Source organism: Microcaecilia unicolor, chromosome 5 (assembly GCF_901765095.1).
Source record: "Microcaecilia unicolor chromosome 5, aMicUni1.1, whole genome shotgun sequence".
Classification (NCBI taxonomy): Eukaryota; Metazoa; Chordata; class Amphibia; order Gymnophiona; family Siphonopidae; genus Microcaecilia; species Microcaecilia unicolor.
The window spans coordinates 320,208,701-320,221,781 of NC_044035.1; the positions used below are offsets into that span (position 1 = coordinate 320,208,701).

The 13,081-nt window shown below is 49.2% G+C and overlaps 1 protein-coding gene across 1 annotated transcript in view; it reads right to left on the reverse strand.

The window, feature by feature from the left end:
* Window positions 1–13,081, reverse strand: part of ANKRD27 (ankyrin repeat domain 27) — a 133,332-nt gene that overhangs the window by 44,928 nt on the left and 75,323 nt on the right.

A 13,081-nucleotide genomic window follows, 5' to 3' on the forward strand; every position in this document is an offset into this window, starting at 1 on the left:
CTTTGTAGAGTGTAAGACACACTACACCACACGTGTCCGAGTGCCTTCCCAACTACCGTGAGAATGCAGACTTCTATACTACAGCAAAAATTAAAAAGTAACAAAGCTACAAAGAAGACAACTCCAAGGGGAGGTGGAAAGGATTGTGAGAATATAAAGCCTGCTGTCCTCGGAGAACACCTGCTACAGGTAAGTACCTGTGCTTTCTCAAAGGACAAGCAGGCTTATGGATTCTCACAAGTGGGGAATCCCTAGCATCCAGATTCACAAAAAAACAAACAACATTGTTCAATTGGGCCTTGCAACTGCTAGGACATAACACAGATTAAGGGAAAGGGAAATGGGACTTGATATACCGCCTTTCTGTGGTATTTTGCAACTACATTCAAAGCTGTTTACATATATACAGGTACTTATATTATACCTGGGGCAATGAAGGGTTAAGTGACTTGCCCACAGTCACAAGGAGCTGCAGTGGGAATCAAACCCAGTTCCCCAGGATCAAAGTCTGCTGCACTAACCACTAGGTTACTGAAACAATATACAATCAGAGTATAGCCTGGAACAGAATAAAATGGGCCTAGGAGGGTGGAGTTGGATTCTAGACCTCAAACAGATTCTGCAACACTGTCTGCCTGAACTGACCGATGCGTCAGGTATCCTGCTCAAGGCAGTAGTGAGATGTGAATATGTTGACTGAAGACCACGTCTCTGCTTTTCAAATTTCTTCAATGGAGGCCGACCTCAAGTGAGCTACTGACGCATCCATGGTTCTGACATTGTGAGCTGTAACTTGACCCTCTAGAGCCAGCCCAGCCTGGGCATAAGTGAAGAAAATGCAACCTGCCAGCCAATTAGATGGTGTGTTTCCCGATGGCGTCTCCCATCCTGCTGGGATCAAAAGAAACAAAAAGCTGGGCGGACCATCTGTGGGGCCTTGTCTACTCCATGTAGTAGGCCAATGCTATTTTGCAATCCAAAGTCTGCAAGCTGGTTTCACCAGGATGGGCATAAGGACGGGGAAAAAATGTTGGCAAGACAATTGACTGGTTCAGATGGAACTCAAGACAACACTTTCAGCAGGAACTTAGGGTGCATGTGGAGGACAATAGAGGACTACTCTGTTGTGATGAAACTTAGTATAAGGTATATCCATCACTAAGGCCTGAAGCTCACTGACTCTACAAGCTGAAGTAACAGCCACCAGAGAAAATGACCTTCCAGGTCAAGTACTTCAGATGGCAGGAATTCAGTGGCTCAAAAGGAGCTTTCATCAGCTGGGTAAGAACAATATTGTGATCCCATGACACTGGTGGAGGTTTGACAGGGGGCTTTTACAAAAGCAAACCTCTGATATGAAGGGAACAACTAGAGGCTGTCCAGAGATGGGCTTATCTTCTACACGCTGATAAGCACTAACTGCACTAAGATGAACCCTTACAGAGTTGGTCTTGAGACCAGACTCTGATAAGTGTAGGTCTGTGCACGGCAAACAAGGGGATGTAACATACTAACACAGTAGATGACGGCAGATAAAGACCTGTACGGTCCATCCAGTCTGCCCAACAAGATAAACTCATTGTATGAGCTACTTTATATGTATACCTGACCTTGATTTGTCCTTGCCATTTTCAGAGCACAGACCGTAGAAGTCTGGCCAGCACTAGCTTTGCTTCCCAATTACCATGTTGCCACCCAATCTCCGCTAAGCTTCTGTGGATCCATTCCTTCTGAACAAGATTCCTTTGTGTTTATCCCACGCATTTTTGAATTCCATTACCGTTTTCATCTCCACCACCTCCCGAAAAAGGGCATTCCAAGTGTCCAAACCCTTTCCGTTAAAAAATACTTCTTGACATTTTTCCTGAGTCTGCCCCCCTTCAACCTCAATTCATGACCTCTAGTTCTACCGCCTTCCTGTCTCCATAAAAGGTTTGTATGTGGATTAATAACTTTCAAATATCTGAACGTCTGTATCATATCACCCATGTTTCTCCTTTCCTCCAGGGTATACACGTTCAAGTCAGTAAGTGTCTCCTTGCACGTCTTGTAATGCAAATCCCATACCATGGCCTTGCTCTCAAACCAGATGGCAAACCTCCTCCATTTGAAAGAATAGCACCTCTTTGTGGAGTCTTTTCCTGGAAGACAGCAAGACCTGGGAGACACCCTCCGAAAGACCCAAGGAAGCAAATTCTAGGCTCTCAACATCCAAGCTGTGAGAGCCAGAGACTGGAGGTTGGGATGAAGAAGTGACCCCTCATTCTGCGTGATGAGGGTTGGAAAATACTCCAATTTTCACGGTTCTTTGGAGGATAACTCCAGAAGAAGAGGGAACCATATCTGCCTTGGCAAGTACAGCGCAATCAGAATCATGGTTCCATGGTCTTACTTGAGTTTCAACAAAGTCTTCCCCACTAGAGGTATGGAGAGGATATGCATTCAGAAGATCTGTCCCCCAATTGAGGGGGAAGGCATCTAACACTGGCCTGTCATGAGCTTGAAGCCTGGAACAGAACTGAGGGACCTTGTGGTTGACCTGAGTGGCAAAAAGATCCACCGAGGGGGAGCCCCATGCTTGGAAGATCTTGCGGACCATTCCCATATTGAGAGACCACTCGTGAGGTTGCATTAGCCTGCTCAGTCTGTTGGCTAGGGTATTGGTTTTGCCTGCAAGATAAGTGGCTCAAAGGAACATGCCATTTTTGCGAGCCCAATGCCACATCCAGATGGCTGCCTGACACAGAGGGTGTGATCTAGTGCCCTCCTGCTTGTTGGTGTAATACATTGCTACCTGCTTGTCTGTTTGGAAGAGAACAATTTGGTGAGACAGCCGATCTCTGTAAGCCTTTAAAGCGTTCCAGATCATCCAGAGCGCCAGGAGATTGATCTGAAGATTTGTTTCCTGGGAGGACCAAGCTCCTTGAGTGTGAAGCCCATCTACATGAGCTCCTCATCCTAGGAGAGATGCATCTGTCGTCAGCAGTTTTTGTGGCTGAGGAATTTGGAATGGAAGTCCCAGAGTCAAACTGAATCGAATGAGGGCGCAAACAAGCTCTGGAGACACTTGGATGACATCTTCTAGACTTCCCATAGCTTGAAACCACTGAGAAGCTAGGGTCCATTGAGCTGATCTCATATGAAGACATGTCATGGGTGTAACATACATTGTGGACGCCATGTAGCCCAACAATCTCAACATTTGCCGAGCTGTGACCTGCCAAGAGGCACAAACCTTGGATGGGAGAGTGACCAGATTGTCCGCTCTCATGTCCAGGAGGTAGGCTCCAATCATCTGATCATCAAGCAGGGCTCGTATGAACTTCAATTGCTGGACAGTGCGGAGATGGGACTTGGGGTAGTTTAAAACGAACCCTAATAACTCAAACACCTGAACAGTCATCCGCATGGACCCCTGAGCAGCATCCTCCAAGGTGCTCTTCATCAGCCAATCGTCGAGTTATGGGAACACATGGACTCCCGTCTGCGTAGCGCTGCTGCAACTATCACTAGACATTTGGTAAAGACCCTGGGAGCTGATGTTGAACCATAAATAAATAAATAAATAGAGAGGCCAAAAGGCAACACATGGTACTGAAAGAGATGTGTTCCCAGCCGAAATCAAAGATACTTCTGGTGGGCTGGAAGTATCAGAATGAGAGTATATGCATCCTAAGTCCAGAGCATAGCCAAGAATTCTTCTGAATCATTGGGAGAAGGGTACCAAGGGAAACCATTCTGAAGTTTTCTCAGACCACAAATTTGTTCAGGGCTCTTACGTCTAGAATGGGACGCATTCCCCTGTTTTCCTTTGCACAAGTCCCTGGAATAGAATCCCTTCCCCTTTTCCCCTAGTGGGATGGGTTCAACCACAAGGGCGGAGAGTTCCTCTGCAAGTACTTGCCTGTGATGAGAGATGTACGAATGAGCTCAGTAAACAATTTGTAGGTTGGCGATACCAATTGAGGATGCATCTGAGACGGCCTATTTGAAGAACCCACCGGTCAGAGATTATAAGAGGCCACCTTTGGTGAAACAACTTTAACCTCCCCCCGACCGGCAAGTCATCCAGAATGGACACTTTTACTTCAGCTATACTCTGCTGGAGCCAGTTAAAAGCTCGTCCCTTGCTTTGCCTAGGGAGCACAATGGGCCTTAGGTGTACACTGTCAGCGTGAACAAGCATGCTAGGGCTAAGCCGCAAGCCGAAGGAGTGTACCTACGCCTCTGATAGTAATAGGCATGCCCTCCTTGGTTTGCCAAAAGTCCTCCTAGCTTTGGAGGCAGATGCAGAAGGTGCCCAGAAGGAGAGAGGAGAGATGATATCAGTGTGTTTTTTGATTTGGTCAGTGACCTCAACCTTCTCTCCAAAAAGGTTACATCCCCGGCATGGGGCATCCGCCAACCTCTGCTGAACAGAATGCTCCAGGTCAGAAACACAGCACCATGAGAATCTGCACATTACTATACTTTTAGCAGAGATCCTGGATGCCACATCAAAAAAAAGTGTCATAAATGCCCCTGGTCAAGAACTTGCGACACGCCTTCTGCTGCTTGACCAACTGGCAAAATGGCTCGGCCTACTCCGGAGGGAGCATCTCTACCAAGTCTGACAGCTTGCACACAGTTTTGCAAGTGGATGCTCATGAAGAACTGGTACGATTGTATTCGGGAAATGAGCATTGAAGTCTGGTACATCTTGCTCCCAAAAGAATCCAGGGTTCTAGCTTCTCTGCCTGGGGGAACCGAGGTATAGTTACTGGAACTCCTGGACTTTTTGAAAGCGGATTCCACCACCATGGAATTGTGAGGTAACTGAGGCCTATCAAAACCAGGTGCACTGTGGATCCAATACTGGGTGTCAATTTTCTTGGGCATGATAGAGACCGACAGAGGGGACTCCCAATTCCTAACGAGGACTTCTTGGAGTACCTTCTAGAGAGGGGCAGTCACAGCCTCCTTAGGAGGAGAAGTGTATCCCAGGACCTTGAGAATCCTGGCCCTGGACTCATCCTCCACTGCTAAAGGAAAGGAAATAACATCAGCCATTTTCTTAACAAAAGCTATGAATGAAAGGCTCTCCGTAGGAGACTTCCTTCTTTCAGGTGGAGGGAAGGGTTCAGAGGGAATTCCATAGGACTCGTCTGAGGAAAAGTACCTTGGATCCTCCTCTGAATCCCATGAGTGCTCCTCTTGGGTGTTGGACAAAACCTCTTGATGGGAGGGTCAAGACTGAACCTGCCTCAATGTGGAGGAACCATGTCGTCGAGAACGGTGTTAAGAAGTTGGTTCTCGACTCGGTGAAGCTTCCTCCACCAATGTCGAGGGAGTACCAGCTGGGGTGGCAGTCGATACCGGAGTCACATGTGGCATCAGTGTTGGAGGCCGCAGGCTGAGGGCCAAGAGGGCCGCAACGAGAGGCAGGGTAGGTGCAAGCACCACCGATGCACACCGTTGCATGAGGCCATCCAGCAGCTTAGGGAGCAAGGCCCAGATGCACTCATCAATGATTGACACCGGGAAAAGCTGGGATACTGACAGAGGTGCAAGTTGCAGAACCGCTGGTGTCGATGCAGGAACAGGGTCTTGGTTGCTGGGAGACTGGCGCATCAGCAGCTCCTGTATAGAGATAGAGTGGTCCTCCTGGCACTGACGCTTCTCGGGTGCCGAATCCTATGATGCCTCGGAGCTCCCAGCACCATGCATTGAGGGCGACCAATGATGATGCTTCTTGGCCTTCACCCAAAGCGTGTCACCAGGGCTCCTCGGTGCTATTGAGGACGATGTCAAACCCACACGTCATCTCGAGGTTGGGTCCAATGATGGTCGATCCCAGGGGGCCCTGCACAGCAGGAGGCCTTGAGGCAGTGCTGACTGAGGTGAAAGCTGCAGAACTGCTGGTGTCAATATGGAACAGGGTCTTGGCTGCTGGGAGACCGGGGCATCGGCACCTCCTGTATGGAGATGAAGCAGTCCTCCTGGTGCTGACGCTTCTCGGGTGCTGAATCCTTCGATGCCCCGGAGCTCCTGGCACCATGCATTGAGGGCGACTGATGGTGCTTCTTGGCCTTTACCAGAAGCGTGTCACCAAGGCTCCTCAATGCCTATGAGGACTTCTAATCCACACGTCACCTCAGGGTTGGGTCCGATGATGGTCGATCCCAGGGGCCCTGCACAGCAGGAGGCCTTGAGGCAGCTGGAGACCCACTTGATGCTTTACTGCTCCCAGTGTCTAAGGGTCTAGCAGCAGCCATGCTTACCAATGCTCCCGATGCAACACTTGATGTGGATGCTGACGCCGAGGAACCGGACTTGGTTCCAAAAATCCTCTCTCGTTGAGCCTCTCTGGAAACATGGGTCCTCTTCTTCATGAGAAGACAGAGAACACAGTGGGGCTACAGTCAGGCCCAAGACACTGTAGACACCAAGAATGGGTGTCTTTCACAGAGATTGTCCGATTGTACCAGGTACAGCGCTTGAAACCACTGGGAACCTTCGTGGACATGGAAGGAAAAACTTCCTCAGCTAAAAGGGGCAAGGAATGGTAAAAGAAAAGGGAAAGTTCCCGGCCGTAGTCAAGGCCTAAAAGCGGCCTGATGACAATGAAAAATAAAAGGAAACTTAAAACTAGGTGAAAATCACTAATAGTTAAGAGAAAAATAAAAGACAGTGGTTCCAACAACAGGAACACAACAAAAGAAAAATAGGCAAAAGGCACAAAAAAGCTTTCTAGGGCCAAGCAATATGAGGAGATGGTAAAAAAATATGCCCTCTCCTCATTGCAGTAGAAAAAGAACTGAGGAGACCACGTTCTCGTGGTGGGCAGGAAGGCACTAGCTCATGCGATGTGGAGTGTGTGTTACGCTCCACAAAGCTCTTGTTAGACTTTGGTAAATTCCGGACCATGTGACATGGGCCGGCGTCACCCACTTCTGAGAATCTATAAGCCTGCTTGTCCTCGAAGAAGCCAATGTCCTTTTTTTATCCTCCTATTTACTGTTAATTCTGAAGTTGTAGAATAACTGCTGATTTAATGCAAACATTTCTAAAAAACAATCTGATAAGACCTTATGAAATTTCCCACTAGCATGTTATGCCTTTAAATGTTAGAATTCCTACAGCAACTATTCATAACCTGGTCCTCAAAATTGCCTAACCAGTTTGGTTTTAAAGGATATCTCTAATGACTACATATGAGTTATACAGTACTTGCACACAATGAAGGCATTACTTGCAATACCATGAAAACCAGATGGGCCAGGCAGTCCCTGAGTTAAAGGCTGAGAACCACTAAGAGAACCAATTACTGCAGTAGATATGCAGGATATATGTACATGATATTAAATGTATTATATTAATACTCCCATGTAGCTAATTCACTGAAAGCTGTAAGTCACTGAACTGCAATTGGAAGGTTTATCAAATCTCTGCAAATAAACTTTCTTCCTCCACACTGGCCTCAATTCTTGAATTACAAACTGAAATATGTCTGGCCCATGGCATATTTATTCATGTAAAGCTAGTGGAGCCTACATATTTTTAAGTGCCAGAAACATCCACACATATATATTCCTTCCTGGATCTTCACCACCCCTCACCACGACATGCTGTGAAAATACGGCGTGGACAGGATAAACACAAAAAACAGGTTTGTGAGGGGGAGAAGAAGAGAGACATGCTGATAAAAATAAAATTGCAAACTGCTCAGAACACAGCAGCTCGACTCATATTCAGCAAATCGAGATTTGAAAGTTCAAGACCACTACGTGAGAGGTTGCAGTGGCTTCCAGTGAAGGACCGCATTGCTTTCAAGATCTGCGCACTGGTGCACAAAATCATCTATGGAGAAGCTCCCGCTTATATGGACACTCATTAACCTGCCGCTCAGGAACTCCCGCAAGTCAGCTCGTTCATACCTCAATCTCCACTACCCAGCTTTTAGTGGCCTCAAATATAAGACCGTCTATGCTTTGTCTTTCCCCTATCTCAGCACTCAATTGTGGAACGGGCTGCCTCAAGAGGTCAAATTCACTCCAGATCATCAGACCTTTAAGAGGCGACTCAAGACCTTCCTATTTGGTAGAGCATACACCGAAAGCCCGCCTGGCACCACATCCTTCTGAACCACGGCTATCTTAGCGACAAAATCATTCTCTCTCCTCTCTCCCTTTCCTCTCTCTCTCTTATGACTTTGCATACTGTATTTTGTACTATTGTTTTGCTTAATAGACTATTGTACGCCACATTGAGCCTGCCTGCATGCAGGAATATTGTGGGATACAAATGCCATAAATAAATAAATATTTAAGCGCCTACTTTTCCTTTGTTCAGTAAGCTAAAATGCTCTTCTTAGCTAAAGGTTGATTCTGATACTACAGATTGTATTCTCTTGTTACTATGTAAGCCGCATTGAGCCTGCGATGAGCGGGGAAAGCGCGGGGTACAAATGTAATAAAATAAATAAATAAAAGTGGCTAACAACTATATTTAAACTATTGTTATTTTGTAATTTACATTAGGAATTTGTATTTTTGAATTGTATTATGAATTATATTTTAAAATTGCACTTAATTTATAAAAAAAATACTACATGAACTGTTTAAAATGCTGTAAACTGCTTTAGACAATCCATGAGGAATGTAGAGATAGGATATTAAGTGAAAAGACCTAGCTTTATTTGTCTGTCCTGCATGGATTTACTCCTATGCATAAAGCGAATGCTACATACCTGTAGAAGGTATTCTCCGAGGACAGCAGGCTGATTGTTCTCACTGATGGGTGACGTCCACGGCAGCCCCTCCAATCGGAAACTTCACTAGCAAAGTCCTTTGCTAGCCCTCGCGCGCACCGCGCATGCGCGGCCGTCTTCCCGCCCGAAACCGGCTCGAGCCGGCCAGTCCAGTATGTAGCAAGACAATACACTTCAAGGGAAGACACAACTCCAAAGGGGAGGCGGGCGGGTTGGTGAGAACAATCAGCCTGCTGTCCTCGGAGAATACCTTCTACAGGTATGTAGCATTCGCTTTCTCCGAGGACAAGCAGGCTGCTTGTTCTCACTGATGGGGTATCCCTAGCCCCCAGGCTCACTCAAAACAACAACATTGGTCAATTGGGCCTCGCAACAGCGAGGACATAACTGAGATTGACCTAAAAAATTTACCAACTAACTGAGAGTGTAGCCTGGAACAGAACAAACAGGGCCCTCGGGGGGTGGAGTTGGATCCTAAAGCCCAAACAGGTTCTGAAGAACTGACTGCCCGAACCGACTGTCGCGTCGGGTATCCTGCTGCAGGCAGTAATGGGATGTGAATGTGTGGACAGAAGCCCACGTCGCAGCTTTGCAAATTTCTTCAATGGAGGCTGACTTCAAGTGGGCTACCGACGCAGCCATGGCTCTAACATTATGAGCCGTGACATGACCCTCAAGAGCCAGCCCCGCCTGGGCGTAAGTGAAGGAAATGCAATCTGCTAGCCAATTGGATATGGTGCGTTTCCCTACAGCCACTCCCCTCCTATTGGGATCAAAAGAAACAAACAATTGGGCGGACTGTCTGTGGGGCTGTGTCCGCTCCAGGTAGAAGGCCAATGCTCTCTTGCAGTCCAATGTGTGCAGCTGACGTTCAGCAGGGCAGGAATGAGGACGGGGAAAGAATGTTGGCAAGACAATTGACTGGTTCAGATGGAACTCCGACACGACCTTTGGCAGGAACTTAGGGTGAGTGCGGAGGACTACTCTGTTGTGATGAAATTTAGTGTAAGGGGCCTGGGCTACCAGGGCCTGAAGCTCACTGACTCTACGAGCCGAAGTAACTGCCACCAAGAAAATGACCTTCCAGGTCAAGTACTTCGGATGGCATGAATCCAGTGGCTCAAAAGGAGGTTTCATCAGCTGGGTGAGAACGACATTGAGATCCCATGACACTGTAGGAGGCTTGACAGGGGGCTTTGACAAAAGCAAACCTCTCATGAAGCGAACAACTAAAGGCTGTCCTGAGATCGGCTTACCTTCCACTTGGTAATGGTATGCACTGATTGCACTAAGGTGAACTCTTACGGAGTTGGTCTTGAGACCAGACTCAGACAAGTGCAGAAGGTATTCAAGCAGGGTCTGTGTAGGACAAGAGCGAGGATCTAGGGCCTTACTGTCACACCAGACGGCAAACCTCCTCCAATGAAAGAAGTAACTTCTCTTAGTGGAGTCTTTCCTGGAAGCAAGCAAGATGCGGGAGACACCCTCTGGCAGACCCAAAGAGGCAAAGTCTACGCCCTCAACATCCAGGCCGTGAGAGCCAGGGACTGGAGGTTGGGATGCAGAAGAGCCCCTTCGTCCTGCGTGATGAGGGTCGGAAAACACTCCAATCTCCACGGTTCTTCGGAGGATAACTCCAGAAGAAGGGGGAACCAGATCTGACGCGGCCAAAAAGGAGCAATCAGAATCATGGTGCCTCGGTCTTGCTTGAGTTTCAACAAAGTCTTCCCCACCAGAGGGATGGGAGGATAAGCATACAGGAGGCCCTCCCCCCAATCCAGGAGGAAGGCATCCGACGCCAGTCTGCCGTGGGCCTGAAGCCTGGAACAGAACTGAGGGACCTTGTGGTTCACTTGAGATGCGAAGAGATCCACCAGGGGGGTGCCCCACGCCTGGAAGATCTGTCTCATCACACGGGAATTGAGCGACCACTCGTGAGGTTGCATAATCCTGCTCAACCTGTCGGCCAGACTGTTGTTTACACCTGCCAGATATGTGGCTTGGAGCACCATGCCTTGACGGCGAGCCCAGAGCCACATGCTGACGGCTTCCTGACACAGGGGGCGAGATCCGGTGCCCCCCTGCTTGTTGACATAGTACATGGCAACCTGATTGTCTGTCTGAATTTGGATAATTTGGTGGGACAGCCGATCTCTGAAAGCCTTCAGAGCGTTCCAGATCGCTCGCAACTCCAGAAGATTGATCTGTAGATCGCTTTCTTGGAGGGACCACCTTCCTTGGGTGTGAAGCCCATCGACATGAGCTCCCCATCCCAGGAGAGACGCATCCGTGGTCAGCACTTTTTGTGGCTGAGGAATTTGGAAGGGACGTCCCAGAGTCAAATTGGAGCAAATCGTCCACCAATACAGGGATTCGAGAAAACTCGTGGACAGGTGGATCACGTCCTCTAGACCCCCAGCGGCCTGATACCACTGGGAGGCTAGGGTCCATTGAGCAGATCTCATGTGAAGGCGGGCCATGGGAGTCACATGAACTGTGGAGGCCATGTGGCCCAGCAATCTCAACATCTGCCGAGCTGTGATCTGCTGGGACGCTCGCACCCGCGAGACGAGGGACAACAAGTTGTTGGCCCTCGCCTCTGGGAGATAGGCGCGAGCCGTCCGAGAATCCAGCAGGGCTCCGATGAATTCGAGTTTCTGCACTGGGAGAAGATGGGACTTTGGGTAATTTATCACAAACCCCAGTAGCTCCAGGAGGCGAATAGTCATCTGCATGGACTGCAGGGCTCCTGCCTCGGATGTGTTCTTCACCAGCCAATCGTCGAGATATGGGAACACGTGCACCCCCAGCCTGCGAAGCGCCGCTGCTACCACAGCTAGGCACTTTGTGAACACCCTGGGCGCAGAGGCGAGCCCAAAGGGTAGCACACAGTACTGGAAGTGGCGTGTGCCCAGCTGAAATCGCAGATACTGTCTGTGAGCTGGCAGTATCGGGATGTGTGTGTAGGCATCCTTCAAGTCCAGAGAGCATAGCCAATCGTTTTGCTGAATCATGGGGAGAAGGGTGCCCAGGGAAAGCATCCTGAACTTTTCTTTTACGAGATATTTGTTCAGGGCCCTTAGGTCTAGGATGGGACGCATCCCCCCTGTTTTCTTTTCCACAAGGAAGTACCTGGAATAGAATCCCAGCCCTTCTTGCCCGGATGGCACGGGCTCGACCGCATTGGCGCTGAGAAGGGCGGAGAGTTCCTCTGCAAGTACCTGCTTGTGCTGGAAGCTGTAGGACTGAGCTCCCGGTGGACAATTTGGAGGTTTTGAGGCCAAATTGAGGGTGTATCCTTGCCGGACTATTTGGAGAACCCACTGATCGGAGGTTATGAGAGGCCACCTTTGGTGAAAAGCTTTCAACCTCCCTCCGACAGGCAGGTCGCCCGGCACTGACACTTGGATGTCGGCTATGCTCTGCTGGAGCCAGTCAAAAGCTCGCCCCTTGCTTTTGCTGGGGAGCCGCGGGGCCTTGCTGAGTCGCACGCTGCTGACGAGAGCGAGCGCGCTGGGGCTTAGCCTGGGCCGCAGGCTGTCGGGAAGGAGGATTGTACCTACGCTTGCCAGAAGTATAGGGAACAGTCTTCCTTCCCCCGAAAAATCATCTACCTGTAGAGGTAGAAGCTGAAGGCTGCCGGCGGGCGAACTTGTCGAATGCGGTGTCCCGCTGGTGGAGAGACTCTACCACCTGTTCGACTTTTTCGCCAAAAATGTTATCCGCACGGCAAGGCGAGTCCGCAATCCGCTGCTGGATTCTATTCTCCAGGTCGGCGGCACGCAGCCATGAGAGCCTGCGCATCACCACACCTTGAGCAGCGGCCCTGGACGCAACATCAAAAGTGTCATAAACTCCTCTGGCCAGGAATTTTCTGCACGCCTTCAGCTGCCTGACCACCTCCTGAAAAGGCTTGGCTTGCTCAGGGGGAAGAGCATCAACCAAGCCCGCCAACTGTCGCACATTATTCCGCATGTGTATGCTCGTGTAGAGCTGGTAAGACTGGATCTTGGACACGAGCATAGAGGAATGGTAGGCCTTCCTCCCAAAGGAGTCTAAGGTTCTAGCGTCCTTGCCCGGGGGCGCCGAAGCATGTTCCCTAGAACTCTTAGCCTTCTTTAGGGCCAAATCCACAACTCCAGAGTCATGAGGCAACTGAGTGCGCATCAGCTCTGGGTCCCCATGGATCCGGTACTGGGACTCGATCTTCTTGGGAATGTGGGGATTAGTTAATGGCTTGGTCCAGTTCGCAAGCAATGTCTTCTTCAGGACATGGTGCAAGGGAACAGTGGACGCTTCCTTAGGTGGAGAAGGATAGTCCAGGAGCTCAAA